The sequence below is a fragment of the Esox lucius genome, chromosome 19 (genome assembly GCF_011004845.1).
Source record: "Esox lucius isolate fEsoLuc1 chromosome 19, fEsoLuc1.pri, whole genome shotgun sequence".
Classification (NCBI taxonomy): domain Eukaryota; kingdom Metazoa; phylum Chordata; class Actinopteri; order Esociformes; family Esocidae; genus Esox; species Esox lucius.
The window spans coordinates 7,102,711-7,130,001 of NC_047587.1; the positions used below are offsets into that span (position 1 = coordinate 7,102,711).

General features: G+C 41.5%; 1 protein-coding gene across 9 annotated transcripts in view; it reads right to left on the reverse strand.

Annotated features, from left to right (window-relative positions):
• immp2l (inner mitochondrial membrane peptidase subunit 2) overlaps positions 1–27,291 on the reverse strand; it is a 128,633-nt gene that overhangs the window by 36,265 nt on the left and 65,077 nt on the right. The window lies entirely within an intron of this gene.

Consider the following 27,291-nt stretch of genomic DNA (forward strand, 5'->3'; position numbering starts at 1 on the left):
ATTATATTCTCTTTCATTAAAAATCCAATATGGATTCCTAACACAAACCTCACAGAGGTGATGAATCGGCGTCGCATGCAGACTGATGGGGGGCATTTATCAGAGGGACTCCACCATATATCAACTGAGTTTCAGCACCTTGGACAGGGCTTTTAGAGTGGAGCCATTTGTCACCGCCATGGGAGCTAAAATATGACCCATTAGTGCGCAGGTAGTGAATAGGTCAGCAAGAAACGCGGACGCTCCTAGCGCCGGAGTGCCGCGTGTCCCCTCCGACTGTGACCTGGGTAAGACACGGACGCCATTACAGAAACAGCTCAGCAACTCTCTGGCTTGTTTGTTAAGCACTTCACATCGAACCGGCCCACTGAGAGGGGAAAGAGACAAATGGAACACAAAACGAGGACAAATTGCCTACTAGACCCAGAAGTCAGGAGGAACACGGACAGGACGGACCAGGAGCATGCCTGACATCGTGAAAATAGAACAACTGTTCTGTGGTAGACATTAGAGGTGCAAGAGTTTTCCCTCACTGGTCAGTTTGGATAATTGACCAACAAGATAATGATGAGATAAGAATCCCCCGTTTAGAGTATTTCTTTAGTACATTCTCTGGTTCATTAGGGTTGCTAACTTCAAAGGAAAGATCCCATAGGAAAACTGACAGGCCTTCCACAAGGTTTCATCACATATTTTTAGCTCCTTCATTCGCCTGGTTTGTACTCCAGATAACCCCACAAGAGAGCAAATGATGTGTCAACATGCAATCCAGAGAAAATGAATTAATAATAGACATTTCATCCAATTTTCTCACATGCAAAAAAAGAAGCTATTTTGCAATTCAGGCCCGATGGTAATATGCCCTTCTGTTATAATTTTTTGCACCACCCAAGGGCACGCAATATGGAGAGAAAAATACTGGAGAAAAACTGTTAGGTGAAAGCACACATGACTAAATACACACTACCATGCAAAAGTATAGGGTCACATAGAAATGTCCATGCTTTTGAAATGTCCATACTTTTTTTGAAATCGATCAGAAATAGTGTAGACATTGTTAATGTTGGAAATTACTATTGTAGCTGGAAAAGACAACAAAAAAATTGGAATGTCTACATAGGCCCATTATCAGCAACCATCTGTCCAGTGTTCCAGAAGCACATTGTGTTTGCTAATCCAAATATATCCTCTTAAAAGGCTAACTGGCCATTAGATAACCCGTTTGCAATTGTTAGTACAGCTGAAAGCTGTTGTACTGATTAAAGACGTAATAAAGCTGGCCTTCTTTTGACTAGTTGAGTATCTGGAGCATCAGCAATTGTGGGTTTGATTATAGGCTCAAAATAGCCAGAAACAAAGAACTTTCTTCTGGAACTTGTCAGTCTATTATTTTTTTGAGAAATTAAGGCTATTTCATGCAAGAAATGGCCAAGAAACTGAAGATCTTGTACCACACTGTGTATTACTAGCTTCACAGCATAGCACAAACTGTCTCTAACCAGAATATAAAGAGTAGTGGGAGGCCCCAATGCACAACTCAGCAAGAGGACAAATAGATTAGTGTCTAATTTGAGAAACAGATGCCTCACAGGTCCTCAACTGGCAGCTTCATTTTACAATAATTGCAAAACACCTGTCTCAAAGTCAACAGTGAAGAGGCGACTTTGGGATGCTGGCCTTCTACGCAGAGTTGCAAAGAAAAAGCCACACCTCAGACAGGCCAATAAAAAGAAAAGACTAAGATGGGCAAAAGAATACAGATACTGGACAGAGGAAGATTGGAAAAAGTGTTATGGAGGTGTTCGGATCACAAAGAAAAACATCAATCAGATGCAGACCCAATTAAAAGATGCTGGAGGAGTGCTTGACACATGGCGGAGGCCATTTGATGGTCTGTGGGTGCAAAGGTAGTGGTACAGTGGGAGATTTGTACAAGGTAAAAGGGATCTTGAAGAAGGAAGGCTATCACTCCATTTTGCAATGCCATACCCTGTGGACGGCACTTGATTGGTGCCAATCTCCTTACTACAGCAGAACAACGACCTAAAGCACAGCTCCAAACTATGCAAGAACTATTTAGGGAAGAAGCAGTCAGTTGGTATTCTGTCTATAATGGAGTGGCCAGCAGTCACCGGATCTCAACCCTATTGGTAGCAGCTTGACTGTATGGTTCATAAGAAGTGCCCATCAAGCACAATCCAACTTGCAGGAGGTGCTTCCGGAAGCATGGGGTGAAATCTTATCAGATTACCTTTGACAAATTGACAACTACAATGGCAAAGGTCTGCAAGGCTGCACAGCAGTTGCGGCAAATGGAGGATTCTTTGATGAAAGACAGGTTTGACAAGGACACTGTTATTATTTCAATTAAAATCATTGTTTCTAACCATGTCATTACTATAATTCCTGTTCAAACTAGTTTCATGTATGTTTTCATAGAAAACAAGGAGATTTCTAAGTGACCCTAAACTTCTGAACAGTACCACACGTAAGCTGTTCATTTTAGGGCAGCCGAGGTTCCCTCCTGGAACCTTGCTTTCCAATGTGTTCAGAGGACACTTACTGCAGTTTACAAGTCACCCCTAAAGGACAATTCCCATAGACATCCAATAAAACACTTCCTTAAAAGGCATTTTTGTTCCAACCATTGTGCCAAAGGCATTTAATCTTTCCAGCAGTTGTTGAGATGGATTGTTTTTCTCATCCCTCATAGCAGACGACTTTATGTTAATATTTTATGTCTGTCATGTTTTTGAACTGCATTGCGGCGTGCAATAGGCAGCAGTCCTTGTGGAAATGCATAATCGGTTGAGTAATCTAGAATGATGTCAACCACCCTGAATTGGTTTATGCGACCATGAGTGGATTACATTAAGAACATCAGTGGGTCATCTTGGAAGCGTTTTTCTAGTTCTTTCAATTCTCAATGGTTCTTCATTTAGCTGATGGCAGTTGAATATGTTTTGCGAATATGCTATCTACTGACTATTCCATCTGAATTTATAGTAAAATATTTTGTCTCCTTCACCAGAGATGAGCCACTCAGTGAAAGTGTTGAAATTCCTTAAAAAATTATTAAAATGCACTCACTAATTTAAGTCACTTCTAAACTGAATATGTATATGTTGAGGGCCAAAGTTATTGTAGATCATTGAACAAGTTCAGTATCTTGGCATACCCAGTGCCATGAGATTATCAGCACACTTATTTCATATTTTTGTCAAGTTATAGGATCAATCTCCAATTGGTTTGACATTGAGAATGTTAATACTCAGATGAATTAAAATACTAAGATTAATTCAATCATTCTCTGTGGGAATTTCTCTACTTCAACATAATTTTCTACAGGCATCTTCACAAACCAACATTAAAATAAATATTCTCAAAAAGAACATTAGATGGTGGAGTAGTGTTATATAAACAAACCTCTGGCTTGACAAAAAAAGGCAATAACAAAATTATTGATTGAGGGGACAGAAGAGGGACCACTCACCTCTACACATCGTTGGGCTCTCTAGAGGGAAGGGAAAATACTTAATGTCCCTTTGCCTGAACATTTCTGAAAACCTGAAATGGTCCAACCACATTAACACCATGGCGAAGAAGGTCCTAGGGTGGCTGAAAAAACATGACCCCACGGGACCCTCACAAACTTCTCCAGATGCACCATCGAGGGCGTATTGTCAGGCTCCATAACAACCCAGTACAGAAACCGAAGTGGTGAAATTAGCCCAATGCAATATCGGGCACACTGTCTCCACTCCAGGAAACACAGTTTCACAAGGCATCGATTTAAACATCATAGACCTTACATACTAAACCCACAATCTAGGAATTTCACTACTGTACATGAGATATTTGTAACTGACTTGTAAATTACAATCCAGAGATCTCGCTGCTTAACAGCAAGTTGTGACCTCTAATGAGATAATCATAAGTCAGTCATTGTCATCATGGGAAGAGCCACCAAGCAGTGTAGATTCATCTTTACAAACACAATTTGAAGGGGTTGACCCTTCAAGAAATGTTTTAAATAAAGCAGATGGGGCCTGATAAACCAGACACATATATTTAATTAATTCAGCACTCTTTAGAACAGTCTCGAGAGCTTACAGTACAACTTCCATTTTGTACTGCCCCCATGTGGGAATCGTAAAAAATCCCAGCGTTGCAAAGAGCTGCATAAAAGGACAGAGGAAAGGAATATACTATTAAGCAGACAGGGTGACATGTTGTGGATAAAAGACATAACGGACCTAAACTGAGCTGATAGGAATTGGCACATCTTATCTAAGATAAATGACAGTCAAATTCTGTAGAGCTTTATAGCTTGTTCTTAGGGTACATACTGAAACTGAGGAATCGCAGAACCCATGAGTTGTTAAGGGACTTGTTGATTTTGAGGCATTACACAACTTCAACATTGCTTCAGTGTTTAGCATGTCTACAACCAACCGAAACAAGCTGCTTGACTGTATATACCACAATGCAAAAACATAAAAATTTACATTAATTGCTTTTGCACTTAAGATATAATAGCCCATCCCTAGAAAACAGTTCAGCTTATTATCAGACTGGTTATCCTATTGTGTCAGGCAGGCAAATAGTGGATATATATCTGTTGAAATGAAAAACAATAAAAACATAACTGCCTCCACTCACCGCCTCTGCTACTCAGCCAATCAGCCTGCTAGCTGGGCATCTTTTATTCTGCCTCTGGATAAATGATGAGACTGCTCAGGGAAAACTATAACAATATTTTTTTGAATCATTGTCACATGTTGCTGAAGAGTGGCTTCCAGAGAACGGTAAGGGGATTAGTCTAAGTAGCAATTTTGGGAAACAAACCTGACAATTTTTTGGAAACTAATATTTTAAGCCACACAGTATATCTGTCAAATCAGAAATTAACAAATGCACTTTGTCATATACAATGCCATTCATAAGCATTGGGGAGGTCAACGTTTTCTATTGGCATATGAAAAGACAATTAAAAGATTCATATGAGGCAAGAGTACAGACTGTCACCTTTAATTTCTGGCTGTTTCCACACGTTTCACCAACTGAGAATAACAGAGCTTTCAGAGTTCCATCCCACCATTTTATGTGAGCATTAGTATTGGGTCAATTCAACTTAAAGTGAATAAGTAAGTATAAAAGCTAGTATTTTGTAACAAATCCCTTGCACGCAATAACAGCAGTAAGTCTGCAACGCTTTGACATTATAAAACTCTTCGCATCATCCTTGGAGATGCTTCGCCAAATGTTTCTTGCATCCATTTTGAGCTGTTGCTTGGTTTTAGGCGAGTTTCTGACTTCAGCCTCCTCTTCAGCAAGTTAAATTCATGTTCAATCAGATGTAAATTGGGAGATTGACTTCACCAGTCCAAAACTTTCCACTTTCTTCCTGTGATGAAATGCTTGGTTGTGCTGGCACAGTGTTTTGGGTCATTGTCCTGTTGCATTGTGAATCGTCGCCCAGTGAGTCTAGTGGCATTCTCTTGTACACTGGCCAAGATGGTTCTGCACACTTCTGAATTCATTCTTCTGTTGCCATCTTTCGTTACATGATCAATGATATTGGTGCTGATTAGCGGTTTGCATCTTGCAGTATAGCCTTTGTAATTCTGCTGCTGAAGTCTTCTGTAAACCATTGATTGTGACACTTTCACCCTAGTATTCTGGAGGTTGCTGGAGGTTGTTGGTGATTTCCCTGATGTATTTGAGGGTTATTTTTCACTGCTCTGGTCATTCTGTGATCAACAGGTGTTGTTTTCTTTTGCCGACCAGGTCATTGCTGATAGAATTCACTAGTGCCTTCAGCTATCTTTTTTAAGACATTCCAAACCGTTGATCTGTGCTATGATTCTAATTGAGTTCCTCTTTTCTTTTAGCATCCACATTTTTTGCTTTTCTTTCATAGACAGCTCCCTTGTCTTCATGTTCAATTAGTCCTACTGACACCAAACACAGAAAAATGCAAAACACAAAAGCAAAAGATAGAACTCAGACTACAAATTCACAGCTTTTTTTATGTGTGACCACTCAATGCAACAGGAAAAACCGGATCAATTACAAATTCCTGTGAGCCACATTTCCCAATAATTATGCTCAAATAGGGGCACTGAACTCTGACAGCGGTGTTATTCTTAGTTGGTTACATCATTGCACATGCACTGGAAGAGACCACTAGAGGGTAAAATAAACCCCTACGCCTTTAATCATTATCACGCCCTCAGCTTTGGGACACTTGTGCAAATGGCAGAGACAAGTGTGAACGCAGAAATGGAGAGCTGAGCTGAAAGTGGAAGTGCTCCGTTTGGAATGTAGTAAATGTATACTCTTCAAATCCAGCTTGCATCCGGTTAAATGGGCCCACCCCACCTGTGCACTTGTGTTGGAACAACCAACAATGGGCTTGTTTCTATTTCGATACATTTTCCAAGACATACTGAATAAGACTCAAAACGCTAGATTACTTTATTGTATAAACTAGAAGATTTCGATAGCTGGAGATGCCACCTTCTGAGGTAGTGTGTGCCACATTTTCGGAGGTCATTAATGTAGGACAAACAGGAAGTAGATACACTGCATTTGAGAAATTATCATATCATGAGGAAATCTGGGAAAATAAGAAGGCAATATTTCTTATTACCTTGAAGTATGATCTTAGTTTTAAATTTTATCGCCCAGCTAGGACAGAACAGTGTTAGGCTGATTGCACATCTGCAATTAGGCCATTACAATTGAAGGGAACATAATATGCAGATGGAATTCAGAGCTTTATGGTGTGCACGGAGATATGAATCCCATAACTTGAGATATGCATCTGGATAAATGTCTGCTAAATGACTGAAATGAAAAGCAATATGTAACGTCAGACATTTAGCTGTAACATCAACTGCAAATCAGTTATTGACTACAAGAGAGCGATTTCTATGAAAAGGCAGGATACCGTGTGAATGTCTTCAATGGAAAACAGAATAATTATCCAACAATGACATACACCCAAAACAACTCAAAAGAAGAAGCACCACATCGGCTCAACACATGGAGATAAGAAGCAGATTCAGTTCGTCTCGGGTTTGAAATTCGTTCTTCGGGATGATCATTACTGTCTTGGTCACACAGGGGGTACTATACATACAGGTTAAACGTGGAGCAGATAGGAAAACAGTGGTACCGAAGAAGGCGTGGTGAGAGGCTGAGAGTCATTGTGCCTACAGAGTGATGCGAGTGGGTTCCGCAGTGTAACAGGTCACGTCCCCAGAGAGGACAATAACAAAAAGTGTCAAAGAAAAGCTGTCCTAGAGAGAGGTCATGTGTCTGACCACTGTCGTGATATAATCAGAACTTTAACCACCTGGACCAAAAGGCAGCTTAAGAGCTTTTTTTAATAAAACAAATTATATACCTTCTACTGTTGATATCAGGGTAGGCCCAGCATCAGTGAGAAACGCCTAATGACCTCTAGTGTGAGGTAAACAAATCTCTCTCATTATGATGTTTCCACCGCTAAAATGCCAAATTCCTCTGCAACTTGTTAGGCCAGATAATAGTAATCTGTGGAGATTTTTCTTTCCCAAAGGTTGTGTTAAACAGTCCCATTTTAAAAAATTGCCCCATTATCCTTCTGTTGTATTTGGGTTAGACCTCCTGTTCGTTGCTTGAAGTAGCTTATGATGTAAAAAAATAAATATGTTCACATTTCTCAAGCTTTCCGCAATCTGCACCCTGGGGCTTCAAGTAATTATTTCCCCACTCAATGGCCCATTAAATGAAAACAACACTGGTGACTTAGTGTGATCTTGAAATGGGGCATTGCATCATTTTATTAGCATTTAGTTGTGTAAACTGTCAGAGACTAAAACTTAATCTTCGCTGATTAACTACTGGAAATGTAGAAGGGGAGTTTTCAATGAATTTTTATGTTCCATATTTATATAGAATGGTTTTAATGGGCATTTAGGACATCACACATTTCCTAACAAGTTATTTCCCTTGCTTATGGTCACTCAAAACATCATACTTGTCTTTACAGAAAATTAGACCAAGCAAAAGTAAAACATCAACCAAAGACAGCAATTGCACACCTTTAGTGCATTAACATAGAGACAATCACTGATGAAAACCAACCAGCGTGTCTCAGGAAGTCCATCCTGGGGCCACGACTCGTCCTCCGCAGGAAAAAGGAAATAGGAAAACCCTTACAGAGCAGTGTGGGAACCACAACTGCCAATACCTTTTGTATTCCCAAAAGTCCTGAGATGGAACAGCTTTTTTGTGTGTCAATCCAGAGTGAGAATCAGGGCGAAAAGGAAGAATTAATCAGTGCTGTACAGACAACCATCAACATCACATTGTGAGCAGAGAGAGATGAAAGAAAGCTACCAGCCACATCTGAAGCTTTTTCTGTACTAAGGATGGCAGCAGACATTCATTTCCCATATGATCATATCCATCGTTATACATGATTACAACCCATCTTAAATGTAAAAGATCCCTTCCTGGGGGAGGTTGATAACAAACCTACAAATCTACATGTGTGAAGTTCATAAGCCTGGCATGAGTGATGGTGACCATTCTGAGTTGCTACCTAGTAAATTCCCTACTTCATTTGCACAAAGCTCCCTAAACTCTTCCTGAATCTTCTCGATCCCAGCGCTTTTTCGTGGATCCTGGCAACGTAAGCCAGTTGTGAGCCAAGCGGGCGGACGTGGTTCGCTTAGTTATGTCTCAAAGGGTTTGACTGAGAGAATTCCCTTATCCCACTTCCAGCAGCGTATGTGGCATTCAAATCAGAGTGTGCAGTGCTACGCTAGACGGCTGCCTGCCACCAAAAACCCCTCTGATTACACATTCCATAATGAATAATTTACCTTTTCCTAATGACCCGGTAAGCTGGTTCATTTAAATGGAGCCTTCCTTCTTCTACTTCTAGTGTGGTGATTATAGCTGGGAGCCAAGGTGAGGGAGGTAGATTAGAGAGAATTACCACTGGCTCAGGACATGAGGGGTTGTCTATCCTATAGACCACCTCCATATTTAGCCCTGATGGGGTGCTACTCTCATTAAAGCCAAAAACTCAAAAATAATAAAGCTATAGTGTATGTTTTAGAAAACAAAAAATATTAAAGTATTTATTTTATTCTTTTATTTTTCCATCTTCTTCCGCTTACTCGGGGCCGGGTCCCGGGGGCAGCAGTCTAAGAAGAGATGCCCGGACTTCCCTTGAGCTTCTCACCCTAAGGGATCGCCCAGCCACCCTGCGGAGAAAGCTCATTTCGGCCGCCTGTATCCGGGATCTTGTCCTTTCGGTCATGACCCAAAGCTCATAACCAATATTAAAGTAAACTAATGCAATTGCTCAGAAAGAGATTGTGCTATACAAGTAATGTTTTATTAAGCAATATCACAACGATAGCCTCATGCAATGCAATCATGCATTACATTTTAGACATTGTTCAATGCCTCTCATGCCCTTTCTATGTTCCTGGGCATTTTATTTTTACCATTGTTTTACTGGGTCGATTTTTGAGCAAATGCGCCTTCAGCATCAGCAAACCAACACTCCAGATAAACAGCTGTCAGATTTCTGAACATTGAGTAGGGCAAGCCCGTCCCTCACAAAGCTGGCCTTCATCGGGGTGGGTATACACTACCGTTCAAAGGTTTGGGGTCACTTAGAAATGTCCTTGTCCTTGAAATAACATGAAATTGATCAGAAATAGTGTGTAGACACTGTTAATGTTGTAAAGGACTATTGTAACCAGAAACAGACGATTTTTTATGGAATATCTACATAGGCATTCAGAGGCTCATTATCAGCTACCCTCACTCCTGTGTTCTAATGGCACTTTGTGTTTGCCAATCCAAGTTCATCATTTTAAAAAGCTAATTGATCATTAGAAACCCCTTTTGCGATTATGTTACAACTGCTGAAAACTGTTGTGCCGATTAAAAAAAGCAATAAAACTGTCCTTCTTCAGACTAGTTCAGTATCTTCACAGTATTTGTGGGTTGGATTACATGCTCAAAACGGGCAGAAACAAATTAATTGTTCTGAGAAATTAAGTCCAATTCATACAAGAAACTGCCGAGAAACTGAAGATCTCGTACAACGTTGTGTATTACTCCCTTCACAGAACATTGATAACTGCCTGTAACCAGAATAGAAAGAGTATTGATGCTTGGAATTCATCCCTTTACATAGGGTCCAAAATCATCCTCTGATGATTTTGAGCCACAGATTTGCAGACTGACTGACATATTAACACATTTTGGCTTGTATTGTAGTGGCTAGCTAGTTTTTGCTTGAAAAAATGTATCCGGACAAAGCACCGGACTTTTGTTTATCTTGCCTACTAGTTCCTGATCTTTTGAAATATTATTGACAAGTTGCCTGAAGCGTGACAGGAATAGGAGAAGGAGGAATACAGCAGTGCTAAGAAAGAGAATGTGTAGTGAAGACTGCTATTGCACACCATTACCAGCAACTATTCAGAGTTTTATTTGGTGAGTTTTCTGTAGTAGATCTTCTGAGGCATCACCAAGTGCATCACCAAGGTGTTAAGATCAGGTTCCCCAGAAACCGTAAACCCACTGAAAACCAGTGGTCTGAAATGAAGAGGACAGTCCATAAGCATAGACCAAAAAATCTCAAGGGTAAGAAGTGGATCAGTATGGAGGAATTGTAAGGGAAGATCCTTTCCCTAATGTTTTAAAAGATTTTAGAAAACGGCACCGTGCCTTTATCCTCACAAAGATGGTTTACTGAACATTGAAAACAGAGATGCCAATGATTGGCATGTTAAATAAATAGCATGTAAGTATAAATACATTATACATACAAAATAAATATTGAGCATACAACATAATCTTGCATTATTTATTCAAATTATATCAATGGTGCCAATCATTTTGGAGCTGACTATATAATTCATGCACATCTACATACACTTCTCCACATGCTGGCAGGCAATGATTAAACAAAACAAAAATAATGAAATCCCATACACATTAAAGAGAGAGAGTAAGAAATAAGAAATAAAAACAAAAGAAACGTGTATTTCTAACGGTCTTATCTGCAAAGATAAAGACACCATATAAAAGCCAGAGAAAATGTCTGAACAGATTTATATTTGAAACCCATCACAGTGGATTGATTTCAGGTATTTGTGATTACCTTGTTTGCAGTGACTACAGGAACAATGACGCTAAATAAAATGTATGTGCCTTGTTCCTTCATTTGTTTTTGTACAAACTAATTACTAACTGTAAGCCAGCATTTACCCTATTTTGTCATCTTTGGAACATAGGAATAACAGTATTGAAACATTAATGGAATGTTTTGTGCATCCTGATGCATTTTTTTTTTTTTAGAGATGCTCACTGAATAGCCTAGCAGCACTCTGGCTCTAACAATCCACTCAAAGTTTTCCTCGGAGAATAGAAGTGCCTTTTGGGAAAGACATTTTAGGTCACATTAATGGGGTTTTTCTGCACACAGAGTGATGTACAAATGCTTCCTTCTGAACATAAAAAAAAATGTCATAAATTCACTGATCATTGTGACGTTTTCAGCACACTCTGTTCACAGTGTTTTCAGGGAGCAGGATTCTCATGCTGATAGCACTTGTTGGATGGCATTTTGGTTTACAGAAGGGGAAATGGCTTGATGCTAAATTATTCCTCTCAGTCGTACAACACAGCAGTTCCCCTTCTGTTAGAAGGTGAGTAGCCTATGTGAGTGGGTTGATAGAATCACCCTTCAGAGCCTGCAAAATACAATAGGTTCACAATGTGTTCTACTCACAGAGGTTACAGCAACTACAACCGGAGGACCTACCCAGCCCCAGGTTTTCCAGTATTACAGGGCACTCTGGAAGGCACACTTCATATAGCTGGGCTTTGTTACGGGAGGTTCCTAATACCCACTGGACGGTAGGGGAAAGTGTTTGATAGTCATTTGATTTGGTGACAGAACAGAGGAGCGCAGGAGGAGTAGGAGTACATCTCCTCCAACAATGGCTAACTGAGGCGCCCACTAAGGGAGTTCTGTCTCCCGAAACACCTTTAAACTACAGGCTTATTACGGCAATATGAACCATTCAGTTAAGTCTCACAGCGAGACGATACATCAAGTGGACATTGAGGACTCAAATGGAACTGCGGCTGTCACCAAAATGGGACTTTCAAAAGACTCCAAACCAACACCCACATACAAACACCCACATACAAACACCCACATACAAACACCCACATACAAACAAACACCCACATACAAACAAACACCCACATACAAACAAACACCCACAAACAAACAAACACCCACAAACAAACACCCACATACAAACAAACACCCACATACAAACAAACACCCACATACAAACAAACACCCACATACAAACAAACACCCACATACAAACACCCACATACAAACACCCACATACAAACACCCACATACAAACACCCACATACAAACACCCACATACAAACACCCACATACAAATCACAAAAATGTCCCATCCACCAGAGGCTGTTTGAGGGAAACGACTAAGTATTGAATATAGACGACAGCATCAGACTAGGACGGCTTAGTGCAAGCGTGATCCACACCTCTTAACGCCTGCCATCCCTCCATCCTGCCATCCCTCCATCCTGCCATCCCTCCATCGGCTTCTAAGTCATAGTCCATTTGGAGGAAGTGACCATTTCAACAGTTGAAACTGCATTAACTTGGGTGGCTCATCAGCTCACACCCAGTCAGTTCGTAAAAATAAGAAATACAAAGTTTGTCAGTTTTTATTACATGTTTACACATGTATTACTTTTCCTCCTCACCTTATTAAATCCTTAAAAAGGAAAAAGCAATGAAAGTGAATCCTCTCAGGGCAGATACAGAGGATGATTTTGGAGATTTCAGTTGAAGGCTTAGCACAAAATCTGCAAGCACTCCTCAGTTTGGTAATGGCAGTTGTCGGAAGAAAGTGTACTTTTCCTTTTTACACAGCTTCTGGGCAAACTGTCCAAATCGCACTCCCAGCACATCGCTGAGCCTGAACGGCACCTCTTAGCCAGCTGCAGCACTTGAAAAGGTGCATCTAGCTTAAAAAGTCCCATTCCCTCAAGATGCGTGAGCGGTTAGTGGTCTTTTCTACACTGTTCCATTCAGATTAGCATTTTCACAGGATTTCCTGTTTCTCCGTTTCTTCCATTTTTCGTCAGTTTTTTATTCTACAATTTTCTATCTACAGTTTCTTATCACACTGCATGTTCTGAAGCTGGCTGAAACTTGGCACGGCCACCAAGCGCCCTTCTCAGGATGCCGGGATGTGGCCGGCGTGCAATGACCCGTTTGAGGAGCCAAAGTGTTGCGTTACTCAAGAGCCTGAGTTATTTTGTTGACTGTCTGACTTAAAGTACCCTGCACAGTGACACATAAAAGAGTGCTTCTGAGTGCTGCCACTGTGACACAGGACGGGCAGCCCTTCCTTCACGATTCACCGGATGCACAATGAACACAGTAGCCTCCAGCCAAGGGCATCCAGCCAACCACTACCGCCCAACTGGGTCTTATCACTTCTGTATTTTTCTACACATCATCTTCCTAATTGTCCATACATTCAGAGAAACTAGTTGTATATTTCTGAAAAGGTTTTGGGGGAGATGGGCATGGAACATGACAGGGAAACCTGTGCAAAGAGTGGAGAACGCAGCTGAATTCTAAAAAAGAAAGGGCATAATGTGGGCCTAGGTTTTTCATAGCCTGAGAGCCAGAGAACAGCTAGGAGACACAAGGTGAGTCAAGGTGATCTGTCCAGAGAGGAAACAGCTGTGGAAAAACGCTTACCGACACCAGAAGGCAAAAACCTCACAGTTGAATTTGAAAAAAATAAAAACTGTCCTGGATGTTCAGCAAACACGACAGGATGCAATGGGTTAGAGTGTATCATGGTGAGGTAAAACAAGCTGTGGAGGTTGCTTCACTATAACTTCAAAACATACAATTATTAAATGTGAGCAAATGGAGACTACATTAGAGTCAAAATTACAACAAAACATCCCATACCAAGAAACATTCCCCATTCCTTGAAATCCTTTGATATCACTGTACACAAATACAAAACCACTTTCTTCCCCTGTACTGAATTAACTGCCTCGATGTCGACGTCCTGGTTTTACATCTTATATAAGATCCACATTAAAACTACTAAATTCAGGCAAAACGGCTTAATAAGCCCAGTATCTAGTCAGCCACTCTAAAAGAACGAACGGAGCAACTTGAGTCCGGATGTTCTGTTCACCTCTAAAGGAATGCCTTAGTATTGTGCATCATTGGACTTGTCGCCTTATGTAAGCAGCCCAACTTGGTTAGATCAATGGACCAGTCTAGTCTGAATAGTTGAGTCCGTCTGCTCTCGTTAAATGCCTCAGAGATCGATAGCATAACAGCTTCCCCAGGCCCATCTGGTTCAGAGCCTACGCCACAAACGGCAAGCTATTCCCTACAAAGGGCCCTAGCCTAAACCAGAGCACGCACAGCACTTCATTCCAAAAAGGCCGCTTTTCGAGATGCAACCAGGATGTCATTTTTACAGGCCGTTGGGAATGGTTTCCTGTCATCGAGTTGAATAGTCTTTGAGGAGAAAATCTAATGTTCAGGACATTGAGACTCAACAAAAGCAGAGGTAGCAACTTTCTGGGAAAAAATAAATATATCCTTCTGGAAAACCTTGTTGAAAACTAAAAACATAACAGTGGCTTAACATAGATAGTGGCCCTATTGGCATAGCAAGGAAAGTAAACAAGTGCTATTTTATTACCTTTTACACAGGTTCTAAGCTGTCACTGTGTTTTGTACCCTACTACTGAGAATCATTATTAGAGAACTCCTGAGGTATTTGGACAGTGACCGCTTCTTCTTTTGGCTCTGTATTCTAACTTCGTATTCCACCTCTAAGTCTAAATACTTCTGAAGTTCACTGTATCCTGTAAAAAGTAACCTTCCCTTGGATCATCTGTTAGTGCAATAGGATTTTCTAATCTTGTGTAAATTAAATTATAGTCAGCTGACAATAATAATAAAACTATAAAAATGCACTATTTCTGTATATTAATCCTGTATATACAGTATTATCTCTCCCACTCCCTTTTAATTTTGTGTAGCCACACTCAGTCATACCGTGTCAACCCCCTCATCTGTCTTGTCAGAGACAAGTCTCTTGGCAGCGGTGTGTCTGCCTTCACTGTGCTGTCACTGGGTGGTGTGCCATAGAAGCACACACACTGAAGTGTCTGCTCCAAGACCTAAACAGATCTCCCATGATGGAAGGGAACAGGTAGAGAAAGAGATAGGTTAAAAGAGCATTGGAGAAAATGAACAAGAAATACGAAATGGAAGAAGGCAGGAAGAGACAGAGAGAGCGAGACAATGAAAGAGAGCGTGAGAAGCGAGAGGCTCCAGTGTACATAGGAAATACCATTATACACAACACATCTCTACCGAGCACACGACACAGCTCTACCGAGCACACGACACAGCTCTACCGAGCACACGACACAGCTCTACCGAGCACACGACACAGCTCTACCGAGCACACGACACAGCTCTACCGAGCACACGACACAGCTCTACCGAGCACACGACACAGCTCTACCGAGCACACGACACAGCTCTACCGAGCACACGACACAGCTCTACCGAGCACACGACACAGCTCTACCGAGCACACGACACATCTCTACCGAGCACACGACACAGCTCTACCGAGCACACGACACAGCTCTACCGAGCACACGACACAGCTCTATCGAGCACACGACACAGCTCTACCGAGCACACGACACAGCTCTACCGAGCACACGACACAGCTCTACCGAGCACACGACACAGCTCTACAGAGCACACGACACAGCTCTACCGAGCACAAGATACATCTCTACCGAGCACACGACACAGCTCTACCGAGCACACGACACAGCTCTACAGAGCACACGACACAGCTCTACAGAGCACACGACACAGCTCTACCGAGTACAAGATACATCTCTACCGAGCACACGACACAGCTCTACCGAGCACACGACACAGCTCTACAGAGCACAGAACATATTCACTAGTACTTCTTTTCACATTTGAGTCATTTCGCAGGCGCTCTTACCCACACGTTTTCAAGACATTTTAAGACAGCAAGGTGAGACAACCATGCAACTCAGTATTAGTAAGTACATCCTACTTAATGAATGAGTTAGTCATTCAGATATCAGAAATGACAATCTGAAGATGACCTGGTCCTGTGGGAACCATCCCAGTGTTTAGTTTTCCATCCCCAAAGGCTGTTTTACAGCTCTAGTTAAACTGGTAAGTTAGCAGGTCAATTCATCACTCAGCTACCTGACATACATTGCATACTGTATATCTACAAGCACGACTTCATGCAGATAAACAAAACAGCGGGTATAGAGCCTTGTGTAATATCTGAATTAAAGTGGAGCAAAAATACATTGTAAATAGCAACAAAAACTAAAACGTTCTTCCACTCGAATGACATACAGTTGCAATTTATGGCAAGCAAAGTTTAAGTGAACTGGGAGACCTTTTTAGCAGACAACTTGCGCCTGTGTGTTTTCTGCAGTGCAGGTCAGCTTGCAAAACACCTGGAAGGAACCTAAAATCCCCAAACCCTTCCCTCTGGTCTCTAAAGCTCCCTCCCGTTCTCTCTCTTCTGAGGATGACGAAAGATGGGGTGAAATACAAAGTGGCCATAATGCCAGACAGAGCAGTGATCCCAGAAGCAGAAAGAGGGAGGTGGAGAGAAGGAGGAGGATAGAGGGAGGAGGAGAGAGGGAGGTGGAGAGAGGGAGGAGGATAGAGGGAGGTGTAGAGAGGGAGGAGGAGAGAGGGAGGTGGAGAGAGGGAGGAGGATAGAGGGAGGAGGATAGAGGGAGGAGGATAGAGGGAGGTGGAGAGAGGAAGGAGGAGAGAGGGAGGTGGAGAGAGGGAGGAGAGAGGGAGGAGGAGGTGTATGGTGGAGGAGAGGGAAGAGGATTAGGATCGGGTGAACACATGGAGGAGAATAAGGAGGGGGAGGAGATGGGTTGATGGAGGCGGGAGGAGGAGGAAGGCACCAGCAGAGGAGTTAAGGTGATGGAGGCAGGAGGAGGAGGAAGGCACCAGCAGAGGAGTTAAGGTGATGGAGGCAGGAGGAGGAGGAGGGCACCAGCAGAGGAGTTAAGGTGATGGAGGCAGGAGGAGGAGGAGGAGGAGGGCACCAGCAGAGGAGTTAAGGTGATGGAGGCAGGAGGAGGAGGAGGGCACCAGCAGAGGAGTTAAGGTGATGGAGGCAGGAGGAGGAGGGCACCAGCAGAGGAGTTAAGGTGATGGAGGCTGTGGTTCAAAGAGCCAAACAGAGAATACAACAACAGCTACATAAATCACTCCTCAACAGATGTCTGATACCAGCACACCCCAGATGGCATAGCACCTGGCATGAACTGAACCCCATCCGCCATGTCAGAATGGAGGTGAGAGCCCTGCCCACACCGAGCTACCCTCCACCGACACGAGGGTGACACACACACACACACACACACACCTCAATGAGATCAGCAACCTCTGTACAGAGGGTGGTGTGTTAGATCATTTGGAGAATGTGCGCACACGCAGAATGTGCGCATATCCACCCCCCCACCCCCCACCCCACACACACACACACACAGAGGGAGAGAATGTACCCATATCCACCCCCTCTCCACACACACACACACACACACACACACACAGAGGGAGAGAATGTACACACACTGGCACAAATGCACCGGCTGAACAACCTCTGCACTGCACAGAAGGGCAGCAGTACTTTCAGATATAACGCCTGTGTTCAAAAATAGAGATTTAAAATACACCATAGGCTAGAATTATTTTTAGGATAATAATGCTTTGCATTGATGAAGGCAGCATACTTTCCCAGATATGTGAAATGATACAATTCCATCAATTCGAATCACATTTTATTTGCCACACACTTCATTAACAAGAAGTGCAAAAGATGGCTTTCTCCCAAAAGGTGAGGGAGACTGGGAAAAAAGTTGAAAAAAGGAAATGCACAAGGTACAAGGTAAAACGAATAACAATAACCAGTAACAGGGAATACACCATAATAAAACGGCTATTGGGTCCATATGGTACATAGAACTGCCTATGGCCTGGTTGGCCAGGGTCCCACACAATGTTTATGGCCTTCTTCTTACTTCCCCAAGGACAGTCAGTGTGCGCGCTAGGCATTCTGATCTTTGTCGTTATCTCAAAGGGCATTTAGGCCTCAAAAGGTGGTCCCACAAGAACATCAGATAACCATTACAATTAACTGTGCCAATCGATAGATCCTCGTGTCCGGACTGACCGCCTCTGGCTGAGCATTATTACAGTAGATTATTGAGGTGAACATCAGAAAAACCCAACACCAGAACCAGCTAGAGGTCCCGTCCCTGGTTCAGAAAGAGTGAAAGAGGGCCACGGTCCAGTGGGTTGAGAACATCCAATCGTCCTGCAGTGTATTTGCCCTACTTAACAGTGGACCCTGGAGAACAGCCAAGCTGGCCATGATGCACAACCCACAGTAGAATGGAAAGACTTAGCACAGAAAATATACAATGGATGGACATTTTAGGAAAATAAAAGCTCCTATAAAAACCTCAAACCACTTCCCATAAACCAGATTTGAATAAACAGTTTCAAAAGCATTTATTCCAAATACTGTAGAAGAGTTGAAAGAAATTCAAAGTAAGCCTATTGCTCTTTTGCCAAGAGAGAGAATAGTAGCAACAAAAACGTGCATTTCCACAAATTTTTTGTTACGTGTTGGAATCATATTGAGCTGCCCTGATCTTCTCTAACCCAGGGGTGATATCACTGAACATGTATTATTCTATGTAACCATTTTACAGGAAACCTGCATGGTGTGGCTGTAAAAATGGAAACAGAAACACTCAGGGATTTCCATCTAAAGTTGTGTTAGCTTGACCAGGTTTAGGCTAAGTCCTTGAAGAAAATAAACAGTTTAAGAGTAAACCCATGGGATTGGTGCCGTTTCATGCCCGGACTGGCTAGAAACCTTAACTGGAGTGATTTGAGTGCAGACATTTGTAACATGTAACAATAGGTTTGCAGCGTTATGGAAGAGCTGTGTAATAACACAGCACAGCGTCACACACTCCAGTGTACACCAATCACAGCTTGCCCAGAGCAGCTGGGCTTCCACTGTCAACGCTATCCCAACCTGACAGTTGGCCAGGTCAAACGCAGCTGTGTACCTGGAACTACTAGACACTTACGACAAGGAAAACCACAGACTAAAACTACAGTGTTCCCTCTGTCTGAAGAACAGCGGTCTTCTAAAGAACACGCCAGTCAAATTCCATTGACAGATGAGCTAAAGACACAGTCGTGAGGTTAACCAGTCACGGTCCAGAGCCGGCTGACACGGTGACCTGAGCGGAGCAGGGAGGAGGTCATCTGTAAGGCAGCGGATCGATGGCTGTGACATGAAGCCCCTGACAGATGATAGAAAAGAGCCTAATATTGATTGTCAGGAAATATGGTGATTGATGGATCTGGCTGAAAATGCCTGGGGGGGGTGTGGAAAACAGCTAATGAGGAAGACGAGGACGATGAGGATTAGGAAGCACAAAAGCCAATGAGGATGAGAGTGTGTGGAGGAGGAGGGGACAATTAAGTGTGTGAAGATGGTATCTTCTGGAAGACGTGCACTGAGGGCAAACTGGCCCTGACAGAATAATGGCCCACCTGATGTCAGCTGATTTCTTTCTGGGTTTAATTACAGCCTTTGGCTGGCACCAATTACATTAGACCTGATCCAGCCAGAGCAAATGTAAATATCTAATCCAACCAGGGTCTGTAGATCAATGTAAATACTGCACCTAGATGGGGTCACATTGTCCACATTCCTCAGTCCGCCTGCCAGGCTCAATACTATGAGTTACGGTGCGGCGATAAAACTATACACATTTTCATAATGACAAAGAAATAAATACGATATCGATGATATCTTACATTTTCTTGAACAACGTCACGTTTTTGTGTGGTTTTGTCAATTTTCCCCAACCTCACGTACTGTAGCTTGCTTGAAACCACATATGTAAAACGCAACATACTAGCAAAAACAACAGCCATTTCAGACCAAAGACGTTGTTTAAAAGACAAAGCACATCTCCACAAATGCAATTACGTATTGCCCTGCATAAGACATGCTGTCCACAAGTGGATCTGATGCCACCGTTTCAGGCACCGGCTGTGCTTTTCCATAAGTTATCATTTTGGAAGAACTTGGTGTCAACCCGCTATTGCTGGAAAACCTGATGAGATACATTCTCAATACAATGCATGCCGGCACATATCATAATGACAGATACTGATAACCAAATGTAATATGTTGTTGACAATCGAAGTGCTGCACTTTTCTCGACTAATCTTATAAATCCTCATTGGAAATACATGGAGGAGCGAGGAGGTGTATTGAGAAATGGGGAATGTAATCAACTGTTTTAATATTTGGTCAGCATGCTAAAAGATTTAAACATATTCTTTTATCTGTTTTTCTTTAGAGAAGTGGGGAGACAAGACCATTAAAACAGCAGTTGGGCTGTGTAATATCGTGGTCAGCGCTTTCTTCTCAAAAAAGAGACCTGGCAGCAGTTTTTATTTTTGTGTTCAGTATTGCCTTCATGTCTCGGTTCTGTTCACAAAATAAAATGATTTCTAAATTACAACCCTTTGGTTTCTTCAGGCTTATGTCCTACACAAAAAATGACCTTCATTTTACATATAACATTTAAGAATGAGTAAATAAATAATTATCATTAAAAACGTGTTCCCTTTCTAAAAACTGCAGACTTCGTTTATCACACTTTAACCAGTTTCCTTTTCTCTCACTGAGTGAAAGTGCCAAATTTGTTTGTGGAAATGCTCTCCAGCTTTACCTTCATTTGTATATTTGTTTGTGATGCGAAAACTAATGTGATAATTGTTTCTACCAGAAAACATTACAGTGCATTATCCAACTGCATTTTACACTTAACATGAACAGATATTTTTTAATACGCCAGAGTTTTAAGCACTAAATTACTGGAAATATTAAAACATATACATATTTGGTCTTTTTAAAATATGTATAAATTCAATATCAAATGATATGAGAACAAATATTTAGATTTTTTTGTCCATATCACCCAGCTAGGGAATTTACATGTTCTTATTGAGATGAACAGTTTGCATGCCTGCACAAGGAACACAGGCTAGCTCACACAAGCACATACCTGCATACACACAATCACACACAGACACACACACGCACAAACACATAATCACACATATTAATCATATATTGTCCTTCATTTAGTTATGCTAATGAACTATTGGGCAAAACATGAAGGTGATGCAACTGTCTCACTACTTCATACAGCAGGACACTTCCATCTCCAGGCCCACACTGCTGCCCAGCAGGGAAGCACATAGGCTCAGTACAGCCAGCCATTGCCAGGCTTCCTTTGATATATGACAGTGCCACCTTTCAATTACATATTCCCAGAAACCCAGAGCAGGCCATTCTAATCCTGTTCTGGGAGGAAATTAAAGAGGTTGGGGGTTGTCCTGAGATAGATAAAGATTGAGTTATGAAATTCATAACGTATTTTTTTTTTTTTTTTTTAAGGACAGAAAAAAAAAAACACAAACTTAATGGCTTTCATGAGTAAGGCATTGTCAGGGGTTGCAATTGGTGCCCAAATTTCTGGGGCAGGGCATGACGAAGAGAATGCAGTAAGAGGTAGTGTAGATGAATGTTCTTGCGAAAATGTCGTGTTCAATGCTCTATGAACACCAGAACTATATGACCTTGGGCAGGATGAACTGTCATTATTTATGGCCTAGCATGTGCTTTTTAAAACAGACAAATAAAACACTTCATGGTTTCCCAGAATCAATATGGAGGATGGCAGTATCGGCAGCACATTGTGATGATAAAGCACCCTAGAACATATGTGGGCATGCACAATAGGACTAGCCTTGGACATGGAGGTTTCCTTGGCAACGGCTCAACTGAAGAGAGCCCACGGAAAAGCCTGGAAATGAAAACGGCAGCCGTGTGTATGTTTATCAAAAGCTGCGCAGAGGCCGTTCGTATACACAGATCGTTCACAGCGGGCCCACACTCATCCTACCTAGAAACTGATGGAAAAGGGCATTCCAATGGGATTTCTTGCAGGGTTTCTGATTTATGCATGTTATATTTGCGTTTACACAGATTTCAGCCTTTATCATCTTTTACCCAATTTTGTGACATTGTGAAATTGTATTGCCCCGTTTCATCGAAATAACTCCCAATGGATTTGGGAGAGCTGTAGCCATCCAGGTAGGAATCCATGCCAAGCCTTCCTGCTTTTTGTCACACTCCCTTGTCCAAACGGGAAGTCACATGGGCGAGGGCACACTCATTCACCTGACGGCCTCTGGTAGCTTTGCAGTTTCCCGAACCTGAGAGAGTCGCTAGAGTGTGGGAAGGGAAATCTCTTCTGACAATGCCTCCCGCTCCCCGGGAAATGCTGGCGGATTTGCAACAAACTTAGCAGCCACTCAAGAGCAGATGGCACATTCAAGGCTTGAACACAGTCTGCGGTGCTCAGCTTGGTGCGAAGAAAGAGTGTCGTAGGCTGCTGCGCCACTTGGGAGACCCGAAATATCTTGTTCTGTGATACTGCCTCAGTCACATGACAATCGTTGTCACCTACTGAGCACAGGACAAGTAGTATTTCATAAGCAGTGGTGTTTCGCCCCCCTGAGTGCCTTCGTCTATTAAACATTTGATGGAGCAGAACACATGGAATGTGTTCATACTATCAGCAGTAAGGGCATGTTAAACAGTCCCCTGTGAACTGCATTATGGGGTAAAGTTCCATTGATTGCGCTCAACAAGACAAAGTGTTGGTGGCTTTTAAACAATTTCTGAAACAGCGTGAGTCAGGAGAGCTAGTAACAGCTGTGTTAACAATGTTAGGAAGAGAGTACCAGGCGAAAGCAAGTCAAGTAGAAGAGCCTTACCTAGGTTGTTAAAGGCCTACATATACACACAGATTATAGAATATGAAACATGAACCCTATGACACAAGATGTCCCATGTCCACATGAAGACTGTTTGTCTTTTCCACTTGAGAGGACAGACCTCAGACCCAGTACAGCATGTTCTTCATCTACAGGACAGACTGAAACAGATGCAGTAATGTCCTTTAAAGAAAGAGATAACATTGTGCTGCATTAAATGGTGTATCCCCAATTACCATTGACTAATTATCTTTAAAGACACGGGCTACTGAATTAATGAATGCTTCAAGCATTTGCAAATACTAATAAGAGTGTACTATATTTGACAGCACCATTAGGGTTGAGATTTATAACCAACAATTAGAACATCTGTGATGCGTGTTGATTCTGAAAAAGTCTCCCACAACCATTGCTACGGTAACGCTGAGAAGTTCCAATGACAGCAGAAGATAGATGAGGGACGTTATTAATGCACTATAAAGCCTAAAACCACAATACACATTATGATGAATGATCGCCCCTAAACGAGCTATGAGACTGTAATGAGTGTTAGTTATATGAGGAAAAAAATACCTCCCATATCATTTCATCCAAACAACTAGACTCTTAATTCTGGACCTGGGTTTAGATGTAATACATATGTCAGTCTGATATGTTCTAATCCCTTGCCTATTGACTTTCATGTATTATTCAAGGAACTAACCTGCTGCCAGGTATTCTCAATGAGAACAACAGAGGTATCATCATTTTCCACTCTTAGAGTCACTGCACTGACATTCCCTATTTCACTCTGCCCTTTGTACCTCAAGACTTTCTTCCTGCCTCTGAACAGTGTGCACCAAAAAGTTGGGACCCTGTATAAAAGGCAAATAAAAACAGAGTGCACTGATGTGCAAATCATTTAATCCCTGTATTTAATTGAAAATTGTACAAAGACCACATATCAAATGTTGAACCAGAATTTTTTTATTGTTTTTGAAAAAGTATATGGCCATTTTTAATTTGATGCCAGTAACACATTTCAAAAACGTTGGGACGGGGCATGTTTATTACTGTGTTGCCTGTCTTCTTTTAACAACACTCCGTAAGCGTTTGGGAACTGAGAGGAGACCAATTGCTGTAGTTTTGAATGTTAAACATTTTCCCATTGTTAATTGACCTGCATCCTTTATATATTGTTCAGCATTAATGGTTCCCTCATAGTTACCATCAAGTTACCCGTGCCATGCAACCCCAAACCATCACGGACGCTGGCTTTTTAACTGTGAGCTGATAACAAGCCGAATGGTCATTTTCCTTTATAGCCCGGAGGATGTGGCGTCCTTGATTCCCAATTTTTTTTCCACATTTTTATTTGTCAAACCACAGGAGAGTTTTCCACTTCGCCTCAGTCCATCATAAATGAGCTCGGGCCCAGAGAACCCGGCAGCGTTTCTGGATCTTGTTTATATCTGGTTTCTTTGGTTTGCATTGTGGATGCAGCGACGTACTGTGTTGACAGATAATGGTTTCCAGAAGTGTTCATGAGCCCATTCAGTGATGTCCACTACAGAATCGTGTCTGTTTTTAATGCAGTGCATTAAGAAGATCACGGCCATCTAATATTGGTTTTCAGCCTTGTCCCTTGCATACAGAGATTTCTCCAGATTCTCTGAATCTTTTAATTACATTATGTCCTGTAGCTGATGAGATCCCCAAACTCTTTGAAACGTTATTCTTCAATTGTTGCATTATTGGCCCACGCGGTCTTTCACAGAGTGGTGAACCCCTTCCCATATTTACTTCTGAAAGACTCCTTAAAGGATCTTTTTATACCCAATCACGTTACTCACGTGTAGCCAACTAACCTAATTAGTTGTGAGATGTTCCACCAGGTTCTTTTTTTGTATTACACAAGTTTTCCAGTCTTTTGTTGCCCCTGTCTCAGCTCTGAAAATTGTTGCTGGCATCAAATTCAAAGTGGGCATATGCTTTTCAAGGAACAATAACGCTGTTTCAACATTTGATTAGTCGTCTTTGTACTATTTTCTATTGAATATAGGGTTTAAATGCACATCATTGCATTCTGTTTCTATTTCCATTTTACACAGGGTCCCAACTTTTTTGGAAACAGGGTTGTAATTTCAACATGATGAGAGAGTACCTCAGAGTCATAGGGTCTGTCTAGAACAGGCCATCCCACAAAATTCAGCTCAAGTGCAGACCGTAAGACACTCCAAGAAGTCTATGAGAAACCCAGGATGACAAAAGGATTGACAGGCGAATCTTGCAACAATCAGTGTCGAAGTGCATGAGTCAACTGTCAGAAAGAGACACAAACTTGGCCTACATGGGAGGTCAGGAAGCAAGGATCCTCAGGCAAAAAAGGAAATATTCAAATGGAGGAACGAAAGTTTTCTAGACAAAACCCGGGTGAAGAACAAAACTGCTGGAGCATTGTGTTCTGGGCAGACAAAGGTGGAATTGTTTGGCTGTAATGCTGTTTTTGGGGGAAAATAAAAGACTGAAGAAACCCATACCAACTTGGAAGCACGGTGGCGTGAGCATTAGGATTGGGAACATTACTGTCTCGGTACCCGGGCAGCTTGCCATCATTGAGTCACATTGTGAAGTCCACATTGTACCAGAAAATACTTGACTAGAATGTGAGGCTACCTGTCTAAAAGGTAAAACTGAAGTTGAACCGAGAATCGATCTTGCAAAAGGACAATAATCTGAAAAACTTGGGCAAATCCATAACAGAACAGCTCACAAATAAGAAAAAAATCGAGGGTTGTGGAATGGCAGAGTCAAAGCAAAGATCTTGATCCAAAACAATTGCTGCGGGGAGACATGAAGCGGGCGGTACATGGAAGAAAGCTCTCAAACATCACATAGTTGAAGCACTTCTGGAATACAAATGAGAGTGGGCAAAGATTCCTCACAGTCTATGTAAGAGGCAAATGGACAGTAACAAGGAATTCCTACATGGATTATTATTTATTGTGATTCATTATTTATACCAAATTCGGCAAAACAGTTACTAAAGCTTGAGGTATACCTGTCTTCCTGTAATGGAAACAATTTCTGTGTGTTCAAAAGGTGTAATGTTTGGTGTTATTTCTTAAATTAGGTTACATTTATCGGTCAATTTTGTTGAAGATCAAATATTCACATCCCCAAATATTTATGAAAAGACACAGGGGTATTACCAACTACTGTAGGTTAGCCTTAGTATGATGTTGATGCTACACAATGACCTCCATCAACATATGATGCAAAGAAAGTGAAAAACTGAATATGAAATCATCAACTACTAGCCCATACAGTATTTAACAATCTTTTTTGAGTTCATGCCCAACTGTCAGAGTAGAATACTTGTGAATTCTGGTAAAAATAATGTTTGTCAGTCATAGTAATGCTATTCTTAACAAACTGTGCCTTTGTTTTGGCTTTGGAATGATCAATCGGGTTGAAACGTTGTAGATTTCTGAAAAATGCGTAGGCAACCTTTCTTGAAAGAAAAGTGAAAATAAAAAGCAAAGAATTGCTGACAACTTGAGAAGTGTCTCTCTCTGGCAAACGTCCTCACATCACCATTGGTTTGAAATATCAGATGACACCACAAATAGAGACAAGATTTTTTCCGACTGCACATTGAAAAACAAAGGGAGAAATTCTAAAATTATATGATAAACATTATCAAATACGGTGAGTTCATTATTATATTCATTATAAAATCACAGATGTATTTCCTGTCTTTTCTTTACTCTCTCTTCAGTATGGAGTGATGTAAACAAAAGATGCCAAAGGCCAATAATTCAAATATCAACATGTTAAAGTCTTTCAGATCTCTTTAGTATGACACAACATCAGCATTAAGGAAAGTGTTGTATATTATAACTTCAGAAGGAAGTCTGCAAGTTCGGAATCGCAAGTTGAACTAATTACACTAGCCAATGCCCAGTGCTCATTAGGAGTAAAAATATATATATATTAAAATAACTAAGGACAAAAAACTAAAAACACCAACATTTCATCTAAAACTGAATATTCTTCCAGATCAAACCAAAATGTTCAGTTTAGCTAGTACACTTCACTTAGAGGAAAAGGCAAACTTAAAAACATGAAGGGATGAAGGTGGCTTTAAAGATAAAAGTCCAGTGCACATTAAAGTAAACATTTGACATAATCAA